This window comes from Triticum aestivum, chromosome 4A, assembly GCF_018294505.1.
Source record: "Triticum aestivum cultivar Chinese Spring chromosome 4A, IWGSC CS RefSeq v2.1, whole genome shotgun sequence".
NCBI classification, from domain to species: Eukaryota; Viridiplantae; Streptophyta; class Magnoliopsida; order Poales; family Poaceae; genus Triticum; species Triticum aestivum.
In genome coordinates this window covers 592908520-592935310 of record NC_057803.1, presented here as the reverse complement: position 1 = coordinate 592935310, position 26791 = coordinate 592908520, and positions in this window count along the sequence as shown.

Below are 26791 nucleotides of genomic sequence, written 5' to 3'. Positions count from 1 at the left end.
CCGGGTGGAATATAAGGGTTAAATCCCATAGACGATGGAGTAGAGAATGCTCTAGTGGCGGCTAAAGTAGTGCGAGCATGAGTCAGCTCTCGAGCCAGCTCGTGAATCAGAAGGTAGCTAGCAGTGATGTAGTGAGAAAGGTGGCTAGCAGTACAATCAGACTCCAGATCAATGATAGGAAAACGGACACGACCATTGTCGTGCAAGGAGGGATAGTAGTGGAAACCTTGGTGGTTTTGCATCCGGACCTCGTTATAGCGCAACTCGACGAGGACCTCAAATGCAGCAAACTGGACAGCCTGAGAAGCGGTAGAAGCGAAACCGCTCCTGGAGGTACGAATGTAAGTGCTGGAAGATGAACTGGTGCACAGAGTAACCACTGCGTGATACTCATACACTGAGCCTGCTAGACGCTCTCGGTACACACGATAGACTAGGTCGTCACCAAGAGGGTACAGCCGACGCCACATGTTATGAAGGAGATGCGGCGACGTGTACGGCATCAGCTGCAACTGGCACGGATACAGCACCGGAGCCATCTACACTCACAGCCATTAGTAGGTTAGAATAAGAATAAAATGAGTGCATGCAATGCAACAATCAACTATAAACACTATCGTCACTCAACTTTTAAGTCTAACTAGCATCCAGTTAACATGTTTGTAGTCTAGTGTGTCCTACAGTCAGCGCGGCTCTCATACCAAGTGTTGTGGCACCCCGGCTCAGAGCAACCGGTATACCTTGCATTGCCACCCCAGAGATCATGTCTTCTAGCAACACACAACATTTTGAAACATAATATAACCGCTTTATTGATGCTAGCAGAACATGGTTCATATTACAACGAGTTGTGAGGCCAAGCGGCACACATGGTGCGGCTGAACAATATGTACATTATTTAGTGAATATAAAGGGGGCCTCGACCACAACAACTACGCGGTAGCGGAACAACGACGAAGCGGGACTCCATAGCACAGGGACACCGATGTGGGCATGATCTAGACTCGGACAGCACTCCGTTCCAATGAGACTTTCCTGAAAGCTGGCATGACACGCCAGGTCAGTACATCGAATGTACTTGCAAGCTCACAACAAGCATAAACATAATGACAAACAATATCATGATATTTAACCGATTAATAATTAATGCAAAATCATACTAGAAATGCAATGATCATGATCTCGTGACTCAAGCCCCTCAGACTTGCTTAACAAACGGTGATCTTTCTCGGATCACAAGCGGACCAACACCTTGGTCTTTAAATGGGTTACCTCGTAACCAAACGGTGATCTTTCTCAGATCACAAACGGACCAACAACTTGCCCTCCATCATTAAAATGGTTTCTCAACCATCCTCTTTTCAACAGTGCAAAGTTATTATTTTTAGTGTGCAAGACTATTTAAACGTTGACCCATGGTGTGACCTACTTCCGAGCATGTCGAAACCGTGGACTCGGCTATCGATAGATTAATTACACTCTGCAGAGGTAGTGCACTGTATCCACACCACGGAATCCATGGCCTCGCACTCCCATTCGGGTGGACCAACGGCATTCCGATAGAACACCTCCATTGCCATGACACTCTCCTATCCACTCCGACTCACTCCCCACTGGGCTAAGTCATGGGTGGCCCCATGTCTACCAAAGACACCAACGGCCACCGTCATGGCAAAACATAAATGGTCCCAAACGGGGACAAGGTACCATAACAACAATGGGCACACGTGCTTATGTTTGCTTACCGGGCCAGGGTAATGCATGTCCATAACCTTCTCTCATTGGAGGTACCGACCAGAGGCATGACAACGGACCGAAATAAAGGCCTTCCCACAAAGGCAAATGTGGTTGCACTGGGAAAAACTCGATTCAGTGGCACCATGACCCGATCAACGATATGTTCAAGTTGAGTTATTATCAGGTTCAACTTACAGTAAAAATAACTGGTGTCATGATATGCCATGAAAATGCAATCATATAATCTTGCATCACTTATCATTAAAAAATAATGGGTCAACTATATCAAGCACTAACCATACTTATCAGAAACTAATAGCACTTTTCTGGTTATGATTAATCCAGCAAACTTAACCATGACAATAACTTAGTATAATTCTTTCTCACTCAAGAAAATATTAACCAAACTAATTCTTTTCATAAACAAACTATGTCCTCATAATTAAATATAACTTCTAATGACTTAAACTAACTCGGTTAGCTTTATCCTTCAGTAAACAAAACATACCAACATAAACAAGCATTAAACAGAATATATATAGTTTTTAGTGATTTAAATGCATAAACTAAACCATTCATTCAAGTTGAAAAATCACAAATATTGCAATGGCACCATGAAAATGTTTTTGTGGCTTGCCTTAGTGCAGATGAGGTTCACACTCCTCCTGGTGATCCTCAAGACAAGCTGCACCTTCTGAAAACAATGAAAAACATAAAAGAAAACATCAAGAAACACTCTGAAATTCAACAGAAAATCTAGACAGCAGAGAAAAATCTCATTTTTGGTGAGCTGCTAGATATTCTCATCAAGAACACAATGCAAAAAGAATCAATTCATTTGGACTTATGGTTAAAAAGTTGTGGCTGTTTTAAGCTCTCTGGAATAATTTGAATTTGACTTAAATAAAAACAGAACGATGACGTCGAAGGCGTAAACTTGCGGGGCGCCACCACTCATACCGCTTCGGGCACGGCCAGAGTGGCTGACAGCGGGCCCCGCTGGTCAGATCCGAGGGAGTGGGAGAAGAAAACAGAGCACGCGGGGCTCCGCTGGAGCACACGCTGGCAAGGGGGGCATCTTGGTCGGAGCTAGAGGGATAGATCGAAAGAGAAGACCGAGGCGCACCTGCTCGTACCCGTAGATTAGCTAGAGGTGGTCGGACGGCGTCAGAACGAGCCTCTCCAGCAGTGGTAGAGAGCAGAGGTCGCCGGAGTTGGAGATGACGGCGACCAGAGGCTGCACCGGTGGCTCCAACCAGGTCGGATGGCACCACTACAGCATGGCGGAGGCTCTGGAAGAGTCGCCCGAGCTTGGGAGGGGCTGGAGCGGTGGAAGTGGACCGAGGGGATCACCGGCGAGCTCGAGCTCGGGGATGGTGGCCTGAGGCCTACCCGGCCAGGCTACGGCTTCCTACGGTCTTGTGGAGTGTGAGAGGTGAGTTGTGATGCTCGAGAGGGTTGGGGAGGGCTGGATTTATAGGCGAGCGAGGCGAGGGGTTCGGGCTCCGCCGGAGGACGCCTGGACACGGCGCCCGGTGACGAACGACATCATTAAGCGAGGGGGAAGGCGACACAGCTCACGCGGGCACTTTGAGCAGACGGAGACGAGCACAAGAACGAGGGGGTGGCGATGAACATAGTGCACGGCGCACTGTTTGGTTGGCCGGGTTGAACCCATGCTCGCTACGGCGAGCTGCGGCGTCGGCGAGCGCCAAGAGGGGTTTATGGACATTGAGACAGCGATGGTGGCGAAGTTTGGTGAGGTGCGACAACCGGGGAAGCGAGCACGCGACGCATAGAGAGCTCGACGGCACTCAAAGTGCGTCGGCTAGCATGGTGGCATCATGCACACGTGTGGTCACCGCATGCACTTAGGTATAGAGCCACGGCTGGCCCCAATTTCATGTCTGGTGTGTAGTCCTTAGTGTTTTGGGTTGTGCCAATGCTTTGAGTTGAACCCAGGTGCTGTAAGTTGGAGTTTCACCTCCTGGTAAGTTTCTAGGCAGTAACTTGGGGAGTTAACTGTGGTCAAACTAGTAGGAGTTAGGATCTGAGCTTCTGAGGTTAGCAATCATCTAGGAAGGTAGTGATGCACAAGAAAATTCAGCAGCATTGGAGCAAGTAAAATGGTAGTTGTTGTTGAAACTACCATTTCTGTCCAGAACAGAAAATATTTTCTATAGCAAAAATATTCCAAAAAGAGGTGCAATATTTTTCCTCAGGAAGGTGCCCTAGGGTTCAAAGAATATTTGGGAATTTTCTCAGATATTTGTGGGCAAGAAATTGGGGTTTCTTTGGAACACATGTGGTTGGTTAGGGTTTTGGAGCAGAAAATGAACATTTTCATTTAAGAAAAATATTCATAATATTATTTTGAGGTTAACCAGAGAAGAAATGATGGCTAGGGAGAGAGGTGAGCCACTTGGGTGAAAATCAAGGTGATGCCCACGTGTTTAAGTGCAATTGAAATGATCCAAAACTCCAAATTCAAATAAAAACCAAATAAGAATCAAAAAAAAAAGAAGAGAGGGCAAAAATCAGGCTGTCATAAAACAACATTAGTCCGGGGTTAGTTTCATTCAAATCATGCAAATTAGAGTCCAAAACAAGAGGAAAAACGTTAGAAAAAGTAGATACGTTGGAGACGTATAAGCCCCTCCGCCGCATGGAGGCCATGGACCAGAGGGGAAACCCTCCTCCCGTCTAGGGGGGGCAAGGAAGAAGAAGAAGGAGGGGGGCCTCTCTCCACCTCTCTCCCGGTGGCGTCGGAGTGCCGTCGGGGCTAGGATCGTGACGGGGATCTACATCAACAATCTTGCTATCATCAACACCAACTTTCTCCCTCTCTATACAGCGGTGTAACACCCCTTCTCCTTGGAAGATTGACATGGTGCTCAACGCTATATATTATTTCCCAATGATCTATGACTATCTTACGATGTTTGAGTAGATCCATTTTGTCCTATGGGTTGATAGATGATCATGATTGGTTTGAGATGTATATTTTATTTTGGTGTTGTCCTACAGTGCCCTCTGTGTCGCGCAGATGGAGGGATCCCCGCTATAGGGTGTTGCAATACATTCTTGGTTCGCTTATGGTGGGTGGCATGAGTGACAAAAACACAAACCCGAGTTTGGGGGTCATTGCGTATGGGATAAAGAGTACTTGATACTTAATGCTATGGTTGGGTTTCACGAACCTAATGATCTTTAGTAGTTGCGGATGCTTGCTAGAGTTCCAACCATAAGTGCATATGATCCAAGTAGATAAAGTATGTTAGCTCATGCCTCTCCCTCATATAAAATTGCAACAATGATTACCAGTTCAGTTATTGATCACCTAGGGACAAATGAGTTTCTTGTTTGATAAAACATATCTACTTTTATTACCTTGCAATTTATTCGTAGTTTTATTCTCGCAAAGTACTCCTAGTTTTATTCGTGTCTTAGATAAAGCAAACATTAAGTGTGCGTAGAGTTGAACTTGAGGGAATATTTGTTCTACCTTTAGCTCCTCGTTGGGTTCGACACTCTTACTGGTCGAAAAAGGCTACAAACAATCCCCTACACTTGTGGGTTATCAAGACCTTTATCTGGCTCCATTGCCGGGGAGCAATAGCGTGGGGTGAATATTCTTGTGTGTGCTTGTTTTGCTTTATCACTAAGTAGTTTTTATTGTGTGCTCTTGTTTTCTACCTTTAGTTATGGGTAGGAAACGCAAAATACCAAAAAAATAGTTGTACCAACTAAACCAATGGTTGAAGAACCACCCAAAATCTATCACACTACTGAAGCGTTTTACTTGGACCATCTTCGATCCCTATGTGATCGTGTTAAAACCCCAACTAGCTTAGTTGAGGGAAAATCATTAGATGAGCATGCTTGTTATGTGCGACACTACTTATCTCAAAAAGGGAAACTTTTATGGCATCATATTAATACTATGCATTGTTATGCTTGGAATTTATGCGCACTATATGATTTTACTTGTTGCTCTAAAGACCCTAAGAAACACCTACCCTACCAATGTGAGTTTAGTGATAATGGAATTCTATCTTCTTATGCTAAAGGTGTTTATAGTTATTATGATGTTGAAAAAATTGAAGAATTTGTTGCTGTTAAGGGTGCTTATGAAATTTCTTCTTTGATTGAAAAGTATGATGCTACTCTTTACAAATCTGAAAAATTTGACATACTTAAATATTGCTATGATAACTATGCTTATAATGCTTATGTTAAACCATATATTGAGCACTTCTCCGTTGTCCAAGAAGATACTAATATTTTGCAGCAGTCTATGGAAGAAGAAATTGATGACACTGTGAGCTCATTGGATGAAAAAGATGATGAGGAGGGCGAAGAACAAAAGGAGGAAGAGAGGATTAGCTACCTGTGCCCACCTTCTAATGAGAGTAACTCTTCAACTCATACATCGTTTAATGCCACTTCGTGCTTATCGAAGGATGAATGCTATGATGATTGCTATGATCCCATTGATTCTTTTGAAATATCCCTTTTTGATGAACTTTATGCTTGCTATGCTTGTGGCCAAGATGCCAATATGAATTATGCTTATGGAGATGAACTTGCTATAGTTCCTTATGTTGAAAATGAAATTGTTGCTATTGCACCCATGCATGATAGTCCTATTATCTTTTTGAATTCTCCCAACTACACTATATCGGAGAAATTTGCACTTATTAAATATTATATTGATGGGTTACATCTTACTATTACACATGATGATTTTGATGAGTACAATATGCATGTGCTTGCTGCTCCTACTTGCAATTATTATGATAGAGGAACTACATATCTGCCTCTCTATGTTTCCAACACGATAAAATTGCAAGAAAATGCTTATGCTATGTATTGGCCTTTACTTGATGTGCATGAATTGTTCTTTTATGACATGTCAATGCATAGGAAGAGAGTTAGACTTCGTCATTGCATGATATATGTTGCTTTGTGCTCACTGCTAAATTACAAATCATTGCTAATTAAAATTGGCTTTGATATACCTTGGGATCCGGGTGGATCAATTACTTGAGCACTTTCTGCCTAGCTTAATGGCTTTAAAGAAAGCGCTGCCGGGCAGACAACCCGGAAGTTTTAGAGAGTCATTTATTTCTGTTGAGTGCTTTTATAAAGTTTAAAAACAAAAATATATAGAGGGGAACCTAATTTTTTTTCAAAAAGAGAAGCGATTGAAAAGTGATGCATTGGAGAAGTGATGGTCGACCTTGAACACTTGTGTTCATGCTCATGGAAACAATGTAAATTTTTTCATGGAAGTTTCTCACAAAATTAATTATCCCCTTGTACAAATCCATTATATTATAAAAATAATGTGCCAAGATTTGCCTTTAGGACGATTAGATTGCTTATTGGTATGTGCGATGCAAAAATAGAAACTTTGGCTGTAGTGCATGATTTTTCTTTTTTTACTGAGCATCAAAAGTTTCTGAAATTTACGCAGTACTGCTATGAAATTGTTTATTTTGTCCTAATTTGTCAGAATTTTTAGAGTTACAGAAGTATGGTCAATGTTCATATTTCTACAGACTGTCCTGCTTAAGACATATTTCTGTTTTTGATGCACTGTTTTGCTTGTTTTGATGAAACTATCGATTCTATCGGTGGTATAAGCCATGGAGAAGTTATAATACAGTAGATACAATGCAAAAACAAAATATGAATGGGTTTGCAATAGTACTTAAAGTAGTGATTTGCATTATATACTAACGGATCTCATGAGCTTTATGTTGAGCTTTGTGTGGATGAAGTGTTCAAAGACGAGGAGGTCTCAATATGAGGAGGAGGAGAGGCAAGAGTTCAAGCTTGGGGATGCTCAAGGCACCCCGAATAAATATCCAAGGAGACTCAGCTGTCTAAGCTTGGGGATGCCCCGGAAGGCATCCCATCTTTCTTCAACAAATATTGGTATGTTTTTGTTCTTGTTTCATTCATGTGATATGTGCAAATCTTAGAGCGTCTTTTGTGTTTAGTTTTAAATTTTCTTTTATGCACCATGCTGGTATGAGATAGTCCATGGTTGATTTATAGAATGCACATTGCACTTCACTTAAATCTTTTGAGTATGGCTTTATAGAATGCTTCATGTGCTTCACTTATATCATTTGAAGTTTGGATTGCCTGTTTCTCTTCACATAGAAAACCGTTATTCATAGAATGTTCTTTTGCTTCACTTATATTTGTTAGAGCATGATATATTGTAGAAAGAATTAAACTCTCATGCTTCACTTATATCTACTTAGAGAGTCAACAGGAATTGGTCATTTGCATGGTTAGTCATAAAATCTTACATAAAACTTATGGATCACTGAATATGATATGTTTAATTCCTTGCAATAGTTTTGCGATTAGATATGATAATATGTGGGAGGTACTAGTGGATGATCGTGTTTAGTAAGATATTGGTGTGAAGGTTTGTGATTCCCGAAGCATGCACGTATAGTCTCTCGTTATGCCGGGAAAGTTGGAGCACAATTTACCCTTTATTTTCTATCTTTGTATGAAGGTCGGGGGCGCGCGACGGTTAAATCCTACCAACATCCCCCCTAGGAGCATGCGTAGTAGTACTTTGCTTTGAGGGCTAATGAACTTTTGCAATAAGTGTATGAGTTCTTTATGACTAATGTGGGTCCATGGATTATACGCACTATTACATTTTCGCAATTTGCTAGCCTCTTCGGTACCATGCATTGCCCTTTCTCACCTCGAGACGTGGTGCAAACTTCGCCGGTGCATCCAAACCCCGTGATATGATACACTCTATCACACATAAGACTTATTATATCTTCCTCAAAACAGCCACCATACCTACCTATTATGGCGTTTCCATAGCCATTCCGAGATATATTGTCATGCAACTTCCATCATTTTGTTTGACTTGAGCATTCATTTTCATATTGCTTTGCATTATCGTAAGACAACTAGCATGATATTTTCATGGCTTGTCCAGTTTTTTTATATCTTTGCTATGCTAGATCATTGCACATCCTGGTACACTACCAGAGGCATTCATATAGAGTCATACTTTGTTCCAGGTATCAAGTTGTAATTTTTATTTCTTTTTGAGTTATAAGTAAAAAAGAAGTGTGATGATCATCAGTATTCATTATTAGAGCATTGCCCCAGTGAGTAAAGGATGATGGAGACCATGATTCTCCCACAAGTCAGGATGAGACTCCGGACAAAAAGAAAAAGAAAAAAAAGAAGGAGAAAGAAAAGGGGCATGCTAATTCCACACTTGTGCTTCAAAATAGCGCCATGTTTTTCTAATAGAGAGTCCCCTATGTTGTAACTTTCATATACTAGTGGGAATTTTTCATAGTAGAGTTTCATGCATACCCACTTAGTTTCATATTGAGCTCTCATTCTCATATAGCTCTTAGTGCATCCGTTGCATGGCAATCCCTACTCCTCGCATTGATATCAATTGACGGACATCTCCATAGCCCATTAATTAGCCACTTCGACGTGAGACTATCTTTCTTTTTGTCTTCTCTATATTAATGTCTACCATCACATTCTATTCCACCTATAGTGCTATATCCATGGCTTGCGCTCATGTATTGCGTGAGGGTGAAAATGCTGAAGCGCGTTAAAAATTATGAACGAATTGCTTGACTGACACCAGGGTAGTACATAATTTATACTTTGTGTTAAGAAGATAGAGCATGACAAGGCTATATGATTTTGTAGGGATAACGTTCTTTAGCATTGATATTTTGAAAGACATGATTGTTTGTTGGGATGACTGAGTATTAATGTATTTATGTCAAATTATAGACTATTGCTTTGAATCACTTGTGTCTTAATATTCATGCCATAATTAGATATATGATCAAGATTATGCTAGGTAGCATTCCACATCAAAAATTATCTTTTTTATCATTTACCTACTCGAGGATGAGCAGGAATTAAGCTTGGGGATGCTGATACGTCTCCGTCGTATCTATAATTTTTTATTGTTCCATGCCAATATTATTCAACTTTTACATACTTTTGGCAACAATTTATATGATTTATTGGACTAACTTACTGATCCAATGCCCAGTGCCAGTTCCTGTTTGTTGCATGTTTTTTGTTTCACAGAATATCCATATCAAACAAAGTCCAAATGCAATAAAATTTATGGAGAATTATTTTGGAATATTTATGAATTTTGGGAGGTGGAATCAACGTAAACGGAGGCCCACGGCCTCCACAACCCACCAGCGCGCGCTGGACACCCCCTGGCGCGCCCAAGTGTCTTGTACCCTCCCTGTAAGTCGGTTGGAGCCCTTCTTCGAGCACAAGAAATATAATTTACGGAAAAAAGGTAAAAATTTCAGCTCAATCGGAGTTACAAATCTCTGGGAATTTAAGAAACGGTGAAGGGGCCAGAAAACAGGAACGCAAAACAGAAGAGAACAGAGAGAAAATTCCAATCTCGGAGGGACTATCGCCCCTCCGCCGCCATGGAGGCCATGGACCAGAGGGGGAACTCTCCTCCCATCTAGGGGGGAGGCCAACAAAGAAGAAGAAGGAGGGGGCTCTCTACGCCCCTCTCCCAGTGGCGCCGGAGTGTCGCCGGGGCTAAGATGGTGACGGGGATCTACATCAACAATCTTGCTACAGTCAACACCAACTTTCTTTCCCTATATGCAGCGTTGTAACATCCCTTCTCCATGATGTAATCTCTACTTAAACATGGTTCTCAATGCTATATATTATTTCCCAATGATCTATGGCTATCTTATGATGTTTGAGTAGATCTGTTTTGTCCTATGGGTTGGTAGATGATCCTGATTGGTTTGAGTTGTATATTTTATTTTGGTGTTATCCTATGGTGCCCTCTGTGTCGCGCAAACGGAGGGATCCCTGCGGTAGGGTGTTGCAATACGTTCTTGGTTCGCTTAAGGTGGGTGGCGTGAGTGACAGAAGCACATACCCGAGTTTGGGGGTCATTGCGTATGGGATATAGAGGACTTGATACTTAATGCTACGGTTGGGTTTCACGGCCTTAATGATCTTTAGTAGTTGCAGATGCTTTCTAGAGTTCCACTCATAAGTGTATATGATCCAAGTAGAGAAAGTATGTTAGCTCATGCCTCTCCCGCATATAAAATTGCAACAATGATCACCGGTTCAGTTATCGATCACCTAGGGACAAATGAATTTCTTGTTTGACAAAAACTATCTACTTTTATTGCCTTGCAATTTATTCGTAGTTTTCTTCTCGCAAAGTACTCCTAGTTTTATTCTTGCCTTAGATAAAGCAAACGTTAAGTGTGCGTAGAGTTGTATCGGTGGTTGATAGAACTTGAGGGAACATTTGTTCTACCTTTAGCTCCTCGTTGGGTTCGACACTCTTACTTATCGAAAAAGGCTACAAACGATCACTACACTTGTGGATTATCAACCCATTTAGCCCATTCGTGCAAGGCAAGGGGTACTACAAAATTTTATCCCACATTGCTAGTTTAGTGGGAGTTGGACCTCCTTATAATGGAGGTTGTTTCCCACATGTATGAGCATGAGAACAAGAGGGACATTCACGCGCGCTCCTCCTCTGCCGCCTGCCTTGACATGCCACGCCTCGTCACGACGCGCCGCGGGTTGCGGGAATGAGCCGAGCCGATGTCTAAATTTTTTCCATGCACGATTGGGATACGAAAGGTCACTCAGAAGCTGAAATGTTTTTTGTTGTAGTGGGCATTGAATATGAATGCTGCACCCTTCGAATGCTACATGTTCGTTTCACCTCCCTCCAGCTCCCGACGCAGCCTATTCGCCTCCTTCTCGTGGGCCTATAAAAGGGAGGTCGCTCCTCTCCAGAGAGATACACCAGAAGATCATCTCCCTCTCACCATCGAGTTCTAGTCTATGAGCTGCTACTACGTTCTTCCCCATCCTAGCTTGCGGCATCCACCGCAGGTCGGGACAGTAGGCCTTCGAAACCCAACCTCATTGAGTCATGTACGGGAGAAGGGTGATAAGGTTTTTGGGGAGAGCTCTGCGTGACTACTTGTTGGTTCATCACGGATGATCCAGAGGCCGACGACCACTTCCCCAACAACGACTTCTTCCTCGACGTTGACAACCTCTTCGACGACATGGTTAGAGAGGACGTCGACCCCAAGACCAGTGCTTCTGCCGTTGTTCCATACGTTCTCATGCTCTTTCTATTTGAGGTTCTGTCACAGTTCCTTGCTTTAGTATCTTCTCTAGATATGTTCGGTTCTAGTTCATATGGACAGATGTTATTTGCCTTCTCTTTGTTAGATTGCATGACATGTTTCATCTCTATTAAATTAGTCATATTTTATCTAGTATTTCTGTTAATAAAATCCTATGGTAAATTGCTCATATTTCCAACAATCCAAAAACCTTATTATAGGCAATTTACCCCGAGTGGTTTTGCTGCTTCCATGAGACCTCCTATGTTTGAGGGTATCCACTATAAGAGGTGGCGCGTGAGAGCTGTTCTATGGTTTCAAACCATGAGCTGCTATGACGCCACTCTTGGCAAACCTAAAGGAGATTATGATGCTCAACAGGAACAAGATTTTCAGAAAATGGATACCATGTTTAAGGATGCTCTCTTGAGTGTTCTTGGTGAGAATATAGTTGATGCTTAGGCATCAATTGATAATGGAAAAGATATGTGGGATGCACTCGAGGCCAAGTTTGGGGTCTCGGATGCCGGCACTGAGTTGTACATCATGGAACAATTCTATGACTACAAGATGACTGATGAGCGCTCCATGGTTGAGGAAGCTCACGAGATACAGTCATTTGCTAGAGAACTTGAGCACTTCAATTGTATGTTACCCGACAAGTTTGTTGCCGGAGGCATCATCACTAAGCTTCCTCCCTCGTGGAGGAACTTTGCTACCTCTCTGAAACATAAGAGACAAGAGTTTTCTGTTCCGGATCTCATTGGTACTCTTGATGTGGAAGAAAAGGCGAGAGCAAAAGACACACGTGCTTGAGGTATTGAGGGAGGATCTAGTGTCAATCTGGTACAGAAGAAAAACTTCCAGCCCCACAAGTTCAAGAACAAGGGGAAATTTGATGGGAAGAACAAGGCTGTACAGCACACCAACTTCAAGAAGAAAGGTATTTGTCATGTGTTCGGAGATCCTGACCATTGGGCTCCTAGTTGCCCTAATCGGTATGACAAGCGTCATCTTAGGAAAGGTGGCAAGACCGCTAATGTTGACATTGGTGACATTGTCATGAAGGATGCTGGGTATGGTATATTTCCCACTATTCTTTCAGTATGTCATTCTTCTGATTAGTTGATTGACACGGGCGCTAATGTGCATGTATGCGGTGATATTTCCATTTTTTTCATCTTATCGGGCCGCAGGGACTTCCACCGTGATGATGGGCAACGGTTCAAGTGCTTCTGTTCGTGGTGTTGGCACGGTCGATCTGAAGTTTACATCGGGGAAGATCGCGCGGCTGAAGAACGTGCATTATGTCCCCTCCATCAATAAAAATCTTGTTAGCGGATCTATTCTATGTAGAGATGGCTACAAGCTTGTCTTTGAGTCGAATAAATTTGTAATATCCAAGTATGGAACCTTTGTTGGAAAATGCTCTGAGTCAGGAAGCTTGTTCCATTTATCCTTATCAGATTTTTGCAATAAAGTTGTTAATCATGTTTGCAATAATAGTGAATCAAATGTGTGGCATTCATGTCTCTGTCATGTTAACTTTGGTTGCATGTCGCGACTAGCCAAATTGAACTTAATCCCTAGCTTCACCATTGTCAAGGGATCAAAGTTTCAAGTTTGTGTGCAAGCTAAGCAACCTCGTAAGTCTAACACGACTGCGGAAACGAGAAATCTTGCACCGCTAGAGCTCATACATTCAGATCTATGTGAAAATGAATGGTGTTTTGACAAAAGGTCAAAAGAAATATTTCATGACGTTAATTGATGACTCCACTAGATACTGCCATGTGTATCTTCTAAAATCTAAGGATGAGGCTTCGAACTTTTTCAAGATCTATAAAACTGAAGTGGAAACCAACTTAATCATAAAATCAAGAGGCTTAGGTCCGACCATGGTGGAGAGAATTTTTTCAATGAATTTGATTCTTTTTGTGCGGAACATGGTATAATCCATGAGAAAATGCCTCCCTATTCACCTCAGTCAAATGGGGTAGCTGAAAGAAAGAATCGCACTCTAACTCATTTGGTTAACGCCATGTTAGACACATCGGGTCTCTCCAAGGCATGGTGGGGGGAGGCGATATTGACTGCATGTCATGTCCTAAACCGAGTTCCCACAAAGAACAAAGAGATAACTCCTTTCGAGGAATGGGAGAAGAAAAGGTTAAAACTCTATTATCTACGAACCTAGGGTTGTTTGGCGAAAGTCAATGTGCCAATTCCAAAGAAGCACAAGCTTGGACCAAAAACTGTGGATTGTGTTTTCTTGGGATATGCTTTTCATAGCATTGGTTATAGATTCTTTGTTATAAATTCTGAGGTATCTCACATGCATGTCGGTACAATCATGGAGTTGAATGATGTGACTTTCTTTGAAGATATCTTTCCATGAAGGATATGTCTACCTCATCTAATCAGGAGATGCCTAGGTCATCGAATCAAGAACTAGTTACAATTACTAAACCTACCATTTCGATGGAACACTTTGAAAATCCCATGGAGGAGAACAATGAAGTTCCTACTAGGAGCAAGAGTCAGAGGATTGCAAAGTCCTTTGGTGATGATTTTCTTATGTATCTCATAGATGACACTCCCAGTTCTATTTCAGAGGCATATGCATCTGAAGATGCCGACTACTTGAAGGAAGCAGTCCATAGTGAGGTGGATTCCATGTTGGCCAATGAAACTTGGGAGATCATTGATCGTCCTTATGGGTTCAAACCTATAGGATGCAAATTGGTATTCAAGAAGAAGCTTAGGCCTGATGGTACTATCTAGAAGTACAAGGCACGGCTGGTGGCTAAGGGTTATACCCAAAAGGAAGGTGAAGACTTCTTTGATACTTACTAACCTGTGGCTCGACTGGCCACTATTCGAGTACTAATTTCACTAGCTGCCTCACATGGTCTTCTCGTTCATCAAATGGATGTTAAGACTGCTCTCCTAAATGGAGAGTTGGACGAGGTAATTTATATGAAACAACCAGATGGGTTTGTAGTAGATGGTCAGGAAGGAAAAGCGTGCAAGTTGCTGAAGTCTTTGTATGGACTTAAGCAAGCACCCAAGCAGTGGCATGAGAAGTTTATAAGAACTTTAATAGCTTCATGCTTTGTTGTCAACAAAGCTGATAAATGTGTGTACTATCGCCATGGTGGGGGCGAGGGAGTTATCCTTTGCTTGTATGTTGATGACATACTGATTTTCGGAACAAATATGAATGTTATTAAGGAGGTCAAGGATTTCCTATCTCATTGTTTTGAGATGAAGGATTTAGGAGTGGCTGATGTTATTCTGAACATCAAGTTGTTGAGAGACGATGATGGTGGGTTTACATTGCTTCGATCTCACTATGTGGAAAAGATCTTGAGTTGCTTTGGCTATAGTGACTGCAAGCCCTCTCCAACACCATATTATGCTAGCATGCTGCTTCAAAAGAATCGAAGAATTTCTAGAGATCAATTGAAATATTCTTAGATTATTGGCTCTCTTATGTATTTAGCCAGTGCTACAAGACCTGACATCTCTTTTTCTGTTAGCAAACTAAGCCGATTGTTTCAAAACTAGGAGATGATCATTGGAAAGCTCTAGAGAGAGTTATGTGTTATTTGAAAGGCACTACGAATTATGGAATTCACTACACTGGGCACCCAAAGGTGCTTGAAGGGTATAGTGACTCAAACTGGATCTCAGACGCTGATGAGATAAAGGCCATGAGCGCATATGTATTCACTCATGGAGGTGGCGCTGTTTCTTGGAAGTCTTGCAAGCAGACCATCTTAACAAGGTCAACAATGAAAGCAGAACTCACAACACTAGATATAGCTATGGTTGAAGTAGATTGGCTTTGTCGACTCTTGAATGACTTGTCGGTAGTTGAGAAACCTGTACCGGGTATCCTTATGAACCGCGACAATAAAACTGTGATCACGAAAGTGAGTAGCTCAAAGGATGTCATGAAGTCATCAAAACATGTTCAGAGAAGGTTAAAGTCTGTCTGAAAATGAGAAACTCCAGAGTTATTGCATTGGATTATATCCAAACGTCTAAAAATCTGGCAGACCCTTTTACTAAGGGTCTATCACGTAATGTGATAGATAATGCATCGAGGGAGATGGGTATGAGACCCACAATATGAGTTGTTCACAGTGGTAACCTAGTCTATGTGATCGGAGATCCCATGAATTAGATGTGGAAGACAAGTCGTTTGTCAACTGAGAGGAGAGTATCCTTACTATTAACAATACCACTCCATGAAGATGCAATACTCTCCTAAATTTGCATGGCAGGTTGATGTATATCTTAATGCGTTCCAAGTGGCTCATTTAAGCAGAGATGTTGTCTTGCAGGACATCTTTTGAAGAACACACCTATATGAGTCTGATTGTTAAACGTCACAATCTATGAGAGTAGGGTTTTCTCTAGTAAACTCATGAAAGGTATCGAAGTATGACGCATGAGCTCCACCCGCGGGGAAGACCCATGGTAGCCTAGTATCGGTCAAGGCTTTGTGTGAAGCTAGATTCGCAGATTACTTGTAGTTCAAGGCCCAGTCCATTGTTAAAGTTGCTTACTAGTGTAGCATAGAGTTCTAGTTGGAAATTCAACTTAACAGTCTCCACTACAGTAGCGGTATATAAAATAGTGTTTTGGAACCAAAGGCAAATTTTGTATGCCTCTAAGATCTGGTGGGGGATTGCTGGAATTTTGTCTATTTTGGGCCAGCCCAATAGCAATTTCAGAAATTCCTAATAAATCCTAGAGGCCCACTTAGCCCATTCGTGCAAGGCAAGGGGTACTACTAAAGTTTAGTCCCACATTGCTAGTATAGTGGGAGTTGGACCTCCTTATAATGGAGGTTGTTTCCCACATCTATGAGCATGAGAACAAGAGGGACATTCACGCACGCTCCTCCTCCGCCGCTCACCTCACCACACCTCGCCTCGCCTCGTCATGACGTGCCACGGGTTGCGGGAATGAGCCGATGTATAATTTTTTGCCACGCACGATTGGTATACGCCACTGTTGGGGAACGTAGCAGAAATTCAAAATTTTCCTACGTGTCACCAAGATCCATCTATGGAGAGACCAGCAACGAGTAGAAAGAGAGTGCATCTACATACCCTTGTAGATTGCTAAGCGGAAGCGTTCAAGTGAACGGGGTTGATGGAGTCGTACTCATCGTGATTCAAATCACCGATGATCCTAGTGCCGAACGGACGGCACCTCCGCGTTCAACACACGTACAGCCCGGTGACGTATCCCACGCCTTGATCCAGCAAGGAGAGAGGGAGAGGTTGAGGAAGACTCCATCCAGCAGCAGCACAACGGCGTGGTGGTGGTGGAGGAGCGTGGCAATCCTGCAGGGCTTCGCCAAGCACCGCGAGAGAGGAGGAGCACTTGGGAGAGGGAGGGCTGCGCCAGGGGCAAGGGTGAAGCTCCCATGCGCCTCCCCACTATATATAGGGGTGGAGGGGGCTGGTTTCTTGCCCTCCAAGTCCATTGGGGCGTTGGCAAAGGTGGGAGGAAAGAAATCCCATCATTTCCTTCCCCACCGATTGCTATCCCCCCTTTTTAGGGATCTTGATCTTATCCCTTTGGGATATGATCTTATTCCTTCTAATGGGGGGGGGGGGTCTTGGTGCGCCTTGACCAGGGGTGTGGGGCCTTTCCCCCACTACCCACGTTCATGTGGGTCCCCCCATGCAGGTGGGCCCCACTCCGGAACCTTCTAGAACCTTCCCGGTACAATACCGAAAAATCCCAAACATTTTCCGGTGGCCAAAATAGGACTTCCCATATATAAATCTTTACCTCCGGACCATTCCGGAACTCCTCGTGACGTCCGGGATCTCATCCAGGACTCCGAACAAAATTCGGTAACCACATACAAACTTCCTTTATAACCCTAGCGTCATCGAACCTTAAGGCCTTGTTCGGTTGAGGCGGTTTTGGAAGGGGATTGGCAGGGATTGAGGGGGATTAGATCCCCTGCAAGCCAAAATCCCCTCCAATCCACTCCAATCCTCTTGAGAGGAGGTTTAAACGAACAAGGCCTAAGTGTGTAGACCCTACGGGTTCGGGAGACATGCAGACATGACCGAGACGTTCTCTGGTCAATAACCAACAGCGAGATCTGGATACCCATGATGGCTCCCACATGCTCCACGATGATCTCATCGGATGAACCACGATGTCAAGGACTTAATCAATCCCGTATTCAATTCCCTTTGTCTATCGGTATGTTACTTGCCCGGGACTCGATCGTCGGTATCCAATACCTTGTTCAATCTCGTTGCCGGCAAGTCACTTTACTCGTTCCGTAACACATCATCCCGTGATCAACTCCTTGGTCACATTGCGCATATGATGATGTCCTACCGAGTGGGCCCAGAGATACCTCTCCGTTTACACGGAGTGACAAATCCCAGTCTCGATCCGCATAAAACAATAGATACTTTCGGAGATACCTGTAGTGCACCTTTATAGTCACCCAGTTACGTTGTGACGTTTGATACACCCAAAGCACTCCTACGGTATCCAGGAGTTACACGCTCTCATGGTCAAAGGAAGAGATACTTGACATTGGCAAAGCTCTAGCAAACGAACTACACGATCTTTGTGCTAGGCTTAGGATTGGGTCTTGTCCATCACATCATTCTCCTAATGATGTGATCCCGTTATCAACGACATCCAATGTCCATAGCCAGGAAACCATGACTATCTGTTGATCACAACGAGCTAGTCAACTAGAGGCTCACTAGGGACATATTGTGGTCTATGTATTCACACGTGTATTACGATTTCCGGATAATACAGTTATAGCATGAATAAAGGACAATTATCATGAACAAGGAAATATAATAATAACACTTTTATTATTGCCTCTAGGGCATATTTCCAACAGAAAGGTCACTCGGAAGTTGAAATGTTTTTATGCTGTAGTGGATACTGAATACAAACGTTGCACCCTTCGACTGCTACCTGTTCGTTTCATCTCCCTCTCTCCCTTCAACTCCCGATGCAGCCTATTCGCCTCCTTCTCCCGTGCCTATAAAAGGGAGGTTGCTCCTCTCCGGAGAGACACACTAGAAGATCATCTCCCTCTCGCCATCAAGTTCCAGTCTCTGAGCTGCTACTACGTTCTTCCCCATCCCGGCTTGCGGCGTGCACTGCGGGTCGGGATAGTAGGCCTCTGAAACTCACCTCTTTGAGTCCTGTACGGGAGAAGGGTGATAAGGTTTTTGGGGAGAGCTCTGCACGACTACTGGCTGGTTCATCACGGACGATCCGGACGCCGACGACCACTTACCCAATGACGACTTCTTTCCCGACGTCGACAACCTCTTCGACGACATGGCCGGCGAGGACCTCGACCCTAAGACCAATGCTTTTGCCGTTGTTCCGTACGTTCTCATGCTCTTTCTGTTTAAGGTTCTGTCACAGTTCCTTGCTCTAGTATCTGCTCTAGATGTGTTTGTTTCTAGTTCATATGCACAGATGCTATTTGTCTTCTCTCTGTTAGATTACATGACATTTTTCATCTCTATTATATTTTTCATGTTTTATCTAGAATTTCTGTTAATAAAATCATATGGTAAATTGCTCATATTTCCAACAGTATCTACCGCATCATAGCCCACCTCTAGGGCCAGCGCTACGCACGACACATATCCTACAAACACCAAAAACTAGTTGCAACTCCTAGACAGAGGAGAGGGCGGTCAATAAGCCGAGCGGGGTCAGATTTCAGGGCCCAATGTGTGGTAGTATCTGTTCTTGGATAACACACACAGAACTCTATTCCTGAGGACGGTTTTAATGAGACACCCCACCATGTACTCAATCCTACATGGCCTCTCATCGCTACCTTTACCAAATCGTGTTCACACACTTAGCTCTCAGAAGTAGGACATGTTCACCACCATTCCAATCCATCCCAGATGATTTAGACCTGACACAACTCTAAGCATAGCAGGCATAACAAGCAAGCATGAATGACTAGGCACATCATGGCTCAAACAACTCCTACTAATCCTGGTGGGTTTCAACTATTTATGGCAAAGACAGGTCATGCAGAGGAATGGGTTCAAGTACCGCAACATGTAATGGTTGAATCATCATTTCCCTATGCAGTGAAAGAGAGCAAGAGTGAGAGAGTAGGATTGTATCGGGATGCTCAAGGGGGGGTGCTTGCCTGGCACTTTTGAAGATAGCATTGTGTCTTCATCATTGACATCGATCTCAACATCAGAAAATGTCTACCAAGTGGGAACAAACACCTGTTGGGGAATGTAGTAATTTCAAAAAAATTCCTACGCACACGCAAGATCATGGTGATGCATAGCAACGAGAGGGGAGAGTGTTGTCTATGTACCCTCGTAGACCGAAGCGGAAGCATTGACGCAACATAGAGGAAGTAGTCGTACGTCTTCCCGGTCCAACCGATCCAAGCACCGTTACTCCGGCACCTCTGAGTTCTTGGCACACGTTCAGCTCGATGACACTCCCCGGGCTCCGATCTAGCAAAGCGTCGGGGAGGAGTTCCGTCAGCACGACGGCGTGGTGACGATCTTGATGTTCAACCGTCGCAGGGCTTCGCCTAAGCACCGCTACAATATAACCGAGGTGGAATATGGTGGAGGGGGGCACCGCACACGGCTAAGGAATGATCACGAAGATCAACTTGTGTGTTCTAGGGTGCCCCCCTGCCCCCGTATATAAAGGAGCCAAGGGGAGGGGGCGGCCGGCCAAGGAGGGCGCACCAAGGGGGAGTCCTACTCCCACCGGGAGTAGGACTCCCTTCTTTCCTAGTTGGAGAAGGAGAAGGGGGAAGGAGGAGGAAGAGGGAAAGGAAAGGGGGGGCGTGCGGCCCACCTCTTGCCTCCTTTCCTCTTCTCCCTTAAGGCCCATGTAGGCCCAATAACCCCCGGGGGGTTCCGGTAACCCCCCAGTACTCCGGTAAAATCCCGATTTCACCCGGAATGATTCCGATATCCACATATAGGCTTCCAATATATCGATCTTTATGTCTCGACCATGTTGAGACTCCTCGTCATGTCCATGATCACATCCGGGACTCCGAACAACCTTCGGTACATCAAAATACATAGACTCATAATGAAACTGTCATCGTAACGTTAAGCGTGCGGACCCTACGGTTCGAGAACAATGTAGACATGACCGAGACACATCTCCGGTCAATACCAATAGAGGAACCTGGATGCTCATATTGGCTCCTACATATTCTACGAAGATCTTTATCGGTCAGACCGCATAACAACATACGTTGTTCCCTTTGTCATCGGTATGTTACTTGCCCGAGATTCGATCGTCGGTATCTCAATACCTAGTTCAATCTCGTTACCGGCAAGTCTCTTTACTCGTTCCGTAATACATCATCTTAGTAATATGTCATCCACATATAATATCAGAAATGCTACAGAGCTCCCACTCACTTTCTTGTAAATACAGGCTTCTCCAAAAGTCTATACAAACCCAAATGCTTTGATCACACTATCAAAGCGTGTATTCCAACTACGAGAGGCTTGCACCAGTCCATAAATGGATCGCTGGAGCTTGCACACTTTGTTAGCTCCTTTTGGATCGACAAAACCTTCTGGTTGCATCTATACAACTCTTCTTCCAGAAATCCATTCAGGAATGCAGTTTTGACATCCATCTGCCAAATTTCATAATCATAAAATGCGGCAATTGCTAACATGATTCGGACAGACTTAAGCATCGCTACGGGTGAGAAGGTCTCATCGTAGTCAATCCCTTGAACTTGTCGAAAACCTTTTGCAACAAGTCGAGCTTTGTAGACAGTAACATTACCGTCAGCGCCAGTCTTCTTCTTGAAGATCCATTTATTCTCAATTGCTTGCCGATCATCAGGCAAGTCAACCAAAGTCCACACTTTGTTCTCATACATGGATCCCATCTCAGATTTCATGACTTCAAGCCATTTTGCGGAATCTGGGCTCACCATCGCTTCTTCATAGTTCGTAGGTTCATCATGATCTAGTAGCATGACTTCCAGAACAGGATTACCATACCACTCTGGTGCGGATCTTACTCTGGTTGATCTACGAGGTTCAGTAGTAACTTGATCTGAAGTTACATGATCATCATCATTAGCTTCCTCACTAATTGGTGTAGTAGTCACAGGAACAGATTTCTGTGATGAACTACTTTCCAATAAGGGAGCAGGTACAGTTACCTCATCAAGTTCTACTTTCCTCCCACTCACTTCTTTCGAGAGAAACTCCTTCTCTAGAAAGGATCCATTCTTAGCAATGAATGTCTTGCCTTCGGATCTGTGATAGAAGGTGTACCCAACAGTCTTCTTTGGGTATCCTATGAAGACACATTTCTCTTATTTGGGTTCGAGCTTATCAGGTTGAAGCTTTTTCACATAAGCATCACAGCCCCAAACTTTAAGAAACGACAACTTTGGTTTCTTGCCAAACCATAGTTCATAAGGTGTCGTCTCAACGGATTTTGATGGTGCCCTATTTAACGTGAATGCAGCCGTCTCTAAAGCATAACCCCAAAACGATAGCGGTAAATCTGTAAGAGACATCATAGATCGCACCATATCAAGTAAAGTACGATTATGACATTCGGACACACCATTACGCTGTGGTGTTCCGGGTGGCGTGAGTTGTGAAACTATTCCGCATTGTTTCAAATGTAGACCAAACTCGTAACTCAAATATTCTCCTCCATGATCAGATCGTAGAAACTTTATTTTCTTGTTACGATGATTTTCAACTTCACTCTAAAATTCTTTGAACTTTTCAAATGTTTCAGACTTATGCTTCATTAAGTAGATATACCCATATCTGCTTAAATCATCTATGAAGGTGAGAAAATAATGATATCCGCCACGAGCCTCAACATTCATCGGACCACATACATCTGTATGTATGATTTCCAACAAATCTGTTGCTCTCTCCATAGTACCGGAGAACGGCGTATTAGTCATCTTGCCCATGAGGCACGGTTCGCAAGTACCAAGTGATTCATAATCAAGTGGTTCCAAAAGTCCATCAGTATGGAGTTTCTTCATGCGCTTTACACCGATATGACCTAAACGACAGTGCCACAAATAAGTTGCACTATCATTATCAACTCTGCATCTTTTGGCTTCAACATTATGAATATGTGTATCACTACTATCGAGATTCATCAAGAATAGACCACTCTTCAAGGGTGCATGACCATAAAAGATATTACTCATATAAATAGAACAACCATTATTCTCTGATTTAAATGAATAACCGTCTCGCATCAAACAAGATCCAGATATAATGTTCATGCTCAACACTGGCACCAAATAACAATTATTTAGGTCTAATACTAATCCTGAAGGTAGATGTAGAGGTAGCGTGCCGACCGCGATCACATCGACTTTGGAACCATTTCCCACGCGCATCGTCACCTCGTCCTTTGCCAGTGTTCGCTTAATCCGTAGTCCCTGTTTCGAGTTGCAAATATTAGCAACAGAACCAGTATCAAATACCCAGGTGCTACTGCGAGCTCTAGTAAGGTACACATCAATAACATGTATATCACATATACCTTTGTTCACCTTGCCATCCTTCTTATCCGCCAAATACTTGGGGCAGTTCCGCTTCCAGTGACCAGTCTGCTTGCAGTAGAAGCACTCAGTTTCAGGCTTAGGTCCAGACTTGGGTTTCTTCTCCTGAGCAGCAACTTGCTTGCTGTTCTTCTTGAAGTTCCCCTTCTTCTTCCCTTTGCCCTTTTTCTTGAAACTAGTGGTCTTGTTGACCATCAACACTTGATGCTCCTTCTTGATTTCTACCTCCGTAGCCTTTAGCATTATGAAGAGCTCGGGAATTGTCTTATCCATCCCTTGCATATTATAGTTCATCACGAAGCTCTTGTAGCTTGGTGGAAGTGATTGGAGAATTCTTTCAATGACGCTATCATCCGGAAGATTAACTCCCAGTTGAATCAAGTGATTACAATACCCAGACATCTTGAGTATATGCTCACTGACAGAACTATTCTCCTCCATCTTGCAGCTATAGAATTTATTGGAGACTTCATATCTCTCAATCCGGGCATTCTGCTGGAATATTAACTTCAACTCCTGGAACATCTCATATGCCCCATGACGTTCAAAACGTCATTGAAGTCCCGGTTCTAAGCCGTAAAGCATGCACATTGAACTATCGAGTAGTCATCAGCTTTGCTCTGCCAGACATTCTTAACGTCGTCAGTTGCATCAGCAGCAGGCCTGGCACCCAGCGGTGCTTCCAGGACGTAACTCTTCTGTGCAGCAATGAGGATAATCCTCAAGTTACAGACCCAGTCCGTGTAATTGCTACCATCATCTTTTAACTTTGCTTTCTCAAGGAACGCATTAAAATTCAACGAAACAACAACACGGGCCATCTATCTACAATCAACATAGACAAGAAAGATACTATCAGGTACTAAGTTCATGATAAATTGAAGTTCAATTAATCATATTACTTAAGAACTCCCACTTAGATAGACATCCCTCTAATCCTCTAAGTGATCACGTGATCCAAATCAACTAAACCATAACCGATCATCACGTGAAATGGAGTAGCTTTCAATGGTGAACATCTTTATGTTGATCATATCTACTATATGATTCACACTCGACCTTTCGGTCTCAGTGTTCCGAGGCCATATCTGCATATGCTAGGCTCGTCAAGTTTAACCTGAGTATTCTGCGTGTGCAAAACTGGCTTGCACCCGTTGTAGATGGACGTAGAGCTTATCACACCCGATCATCACGTGGTGTCTGGGCACGACGAACTTTGGCAACGGTGCATACTCAGGGAGAACACTTTTATCTTGAAATTTAGTGAGAGATCATCTTATAATGCTACCGTCAATCAAAGCAAGATAAGATGCATAAAAGATAAACATCACATGCAATCAATATAAGTGATATGATATGGCCATCATCATCTTGTGCTTGTGATCTCCATCTCCGAAGCACCGTCATGATCACCATCGTCACCGGCGCGACACCTTGATCTCCATCGTAGCATCGTTGTCGTCTCGCCAATCTTGTGCTTCTACGACTATCGCTACCGCTTAGTGATAAAGTAAAGCATTACAGGGCGATTGCATTGCATACAATAAAGTGACAACCATATGGCTCTTGCCAGTTGCCGATAACTCGGTTACAAAACATGATCATCTCATACAATAAAATTTAGCATCATGCCTTGACCATATCACATCACAACATGCCCTGCAAAAACAAGTTAGACGTCCTCTACTTTGTTTGTTGCAAGTTTTACGTGGCTGCTACGGGCTTAAGCAAGAACCAATCTTACCTACGCATCAAAACCACAACGATAGTTTGTCAAGTTGGTGCTGTTTTAACCTTCGCAAGGACCGGGCGTAGCCACACTCGGTTCAACTAAAGTTGGAGAAACTGACACCCGCCAGCCACCTGTGTGCAAAGCACGGCGGTAGAACCAGTCTCGCGTAAGCGTACGCGTAATGTCGGTCCGGGCCGCTTCATCCAACAATACCGCCGAACCAAAGTATGACATGTTGGTAAGCAGTATGACTTATATCGCCCACAACTCACTTGTGTTCTACTCGTGCATATTACATCAACACATAAAACCTAGGCTCGGATGCCACTATTGGGGAACGTAGTAATTTCAAAAAAATTCGTACGCACACGCAAGATCATGGTGATGCATAGCAACGAGAGGGGAGAGTGTTGTCTACGTACCCTCGTAGACCGAAGCGGAAGCGTTGACGCGACGTAGAGGAAGTAGTCCTACGTCTTCCCGGTCCAACCGATCCAAGCACCGTTACTACGGCACCTCCGAGTTCTTGGCATACGTTCAGCTCGATGACGCTCCCGGGGCTCCGATCCAGCAAAGTGTCCGGGAGGAGTTCCGTCAGCACGATGGCGTGGTGACGATCTTGATGTTCAACCATCGCAGGGCTTCGCCTAAGCACCGCTACAATATGACCGAGGTGGAATATGGTGGAGGGGGGCACCGCACACGGCTAAGGAACGATCACAAAGATCAACTTGTGTGTTCTAGGGTGCACCCCTGCCCCCGTATATAAAGGAGCCAAGGGGAGGGGGCGGCCGGCCAAGGAGGGCGCGCCAAGGGGGAGTCCTACTCCCACCGGGAGTAGGACTCCCTTCTTTCCTAGTTGGAGAAGGAGAAGGGGGAAGGAGGAGGAAGAGGGAAAGGAAAGGGGGGGCGCCGCCCCCCTCTCCTTGTCCTATTCGGACTAGGGAGGGGAGGGGCGCCCGGCCCACCTCTTGCCTCCTTTCCTCTTCTCCCTTAAGGCCCATGTAGGCCCAATAACCCCCGGGGGGTTCCGGTAACCCCCCGGTACTCCGGTAAAATCCCGATTTCACCCGGAATGATTCCGATATCCAAATATAGGCTTCCAATATATCGATCTTTATGTCTCGACCATTTCGAGACTCCTCGTCATGTCCATGATCACATCCGGGACTCCAAACAACCTTCGGTACATCAAAATACATAAACTCATAATGAAACTGTCATCGTAACGTTAAGCGTGCGGACCCTATGGTTTGAGAACAATGTAGACATGACCGAGACACATCTCTGGTCAATAACCAATAGCGGAACCTGGATGCTCATATTGGCTCCTACATATTCTACGAAGATCTTTATCGGTCAGACCGCATAACAACATACGTTGTTCCCTTTGTCATCGGTATGTTACTTGCCCGAGATTCGATCGTCGGTATCTCAATATTTAGTTCAATCTCATTACCGGCAAGTCTTTTTACTCGTTCCGTAATACATCATCTGACAACTAACTCATTAGTTGCAATGCTTGCA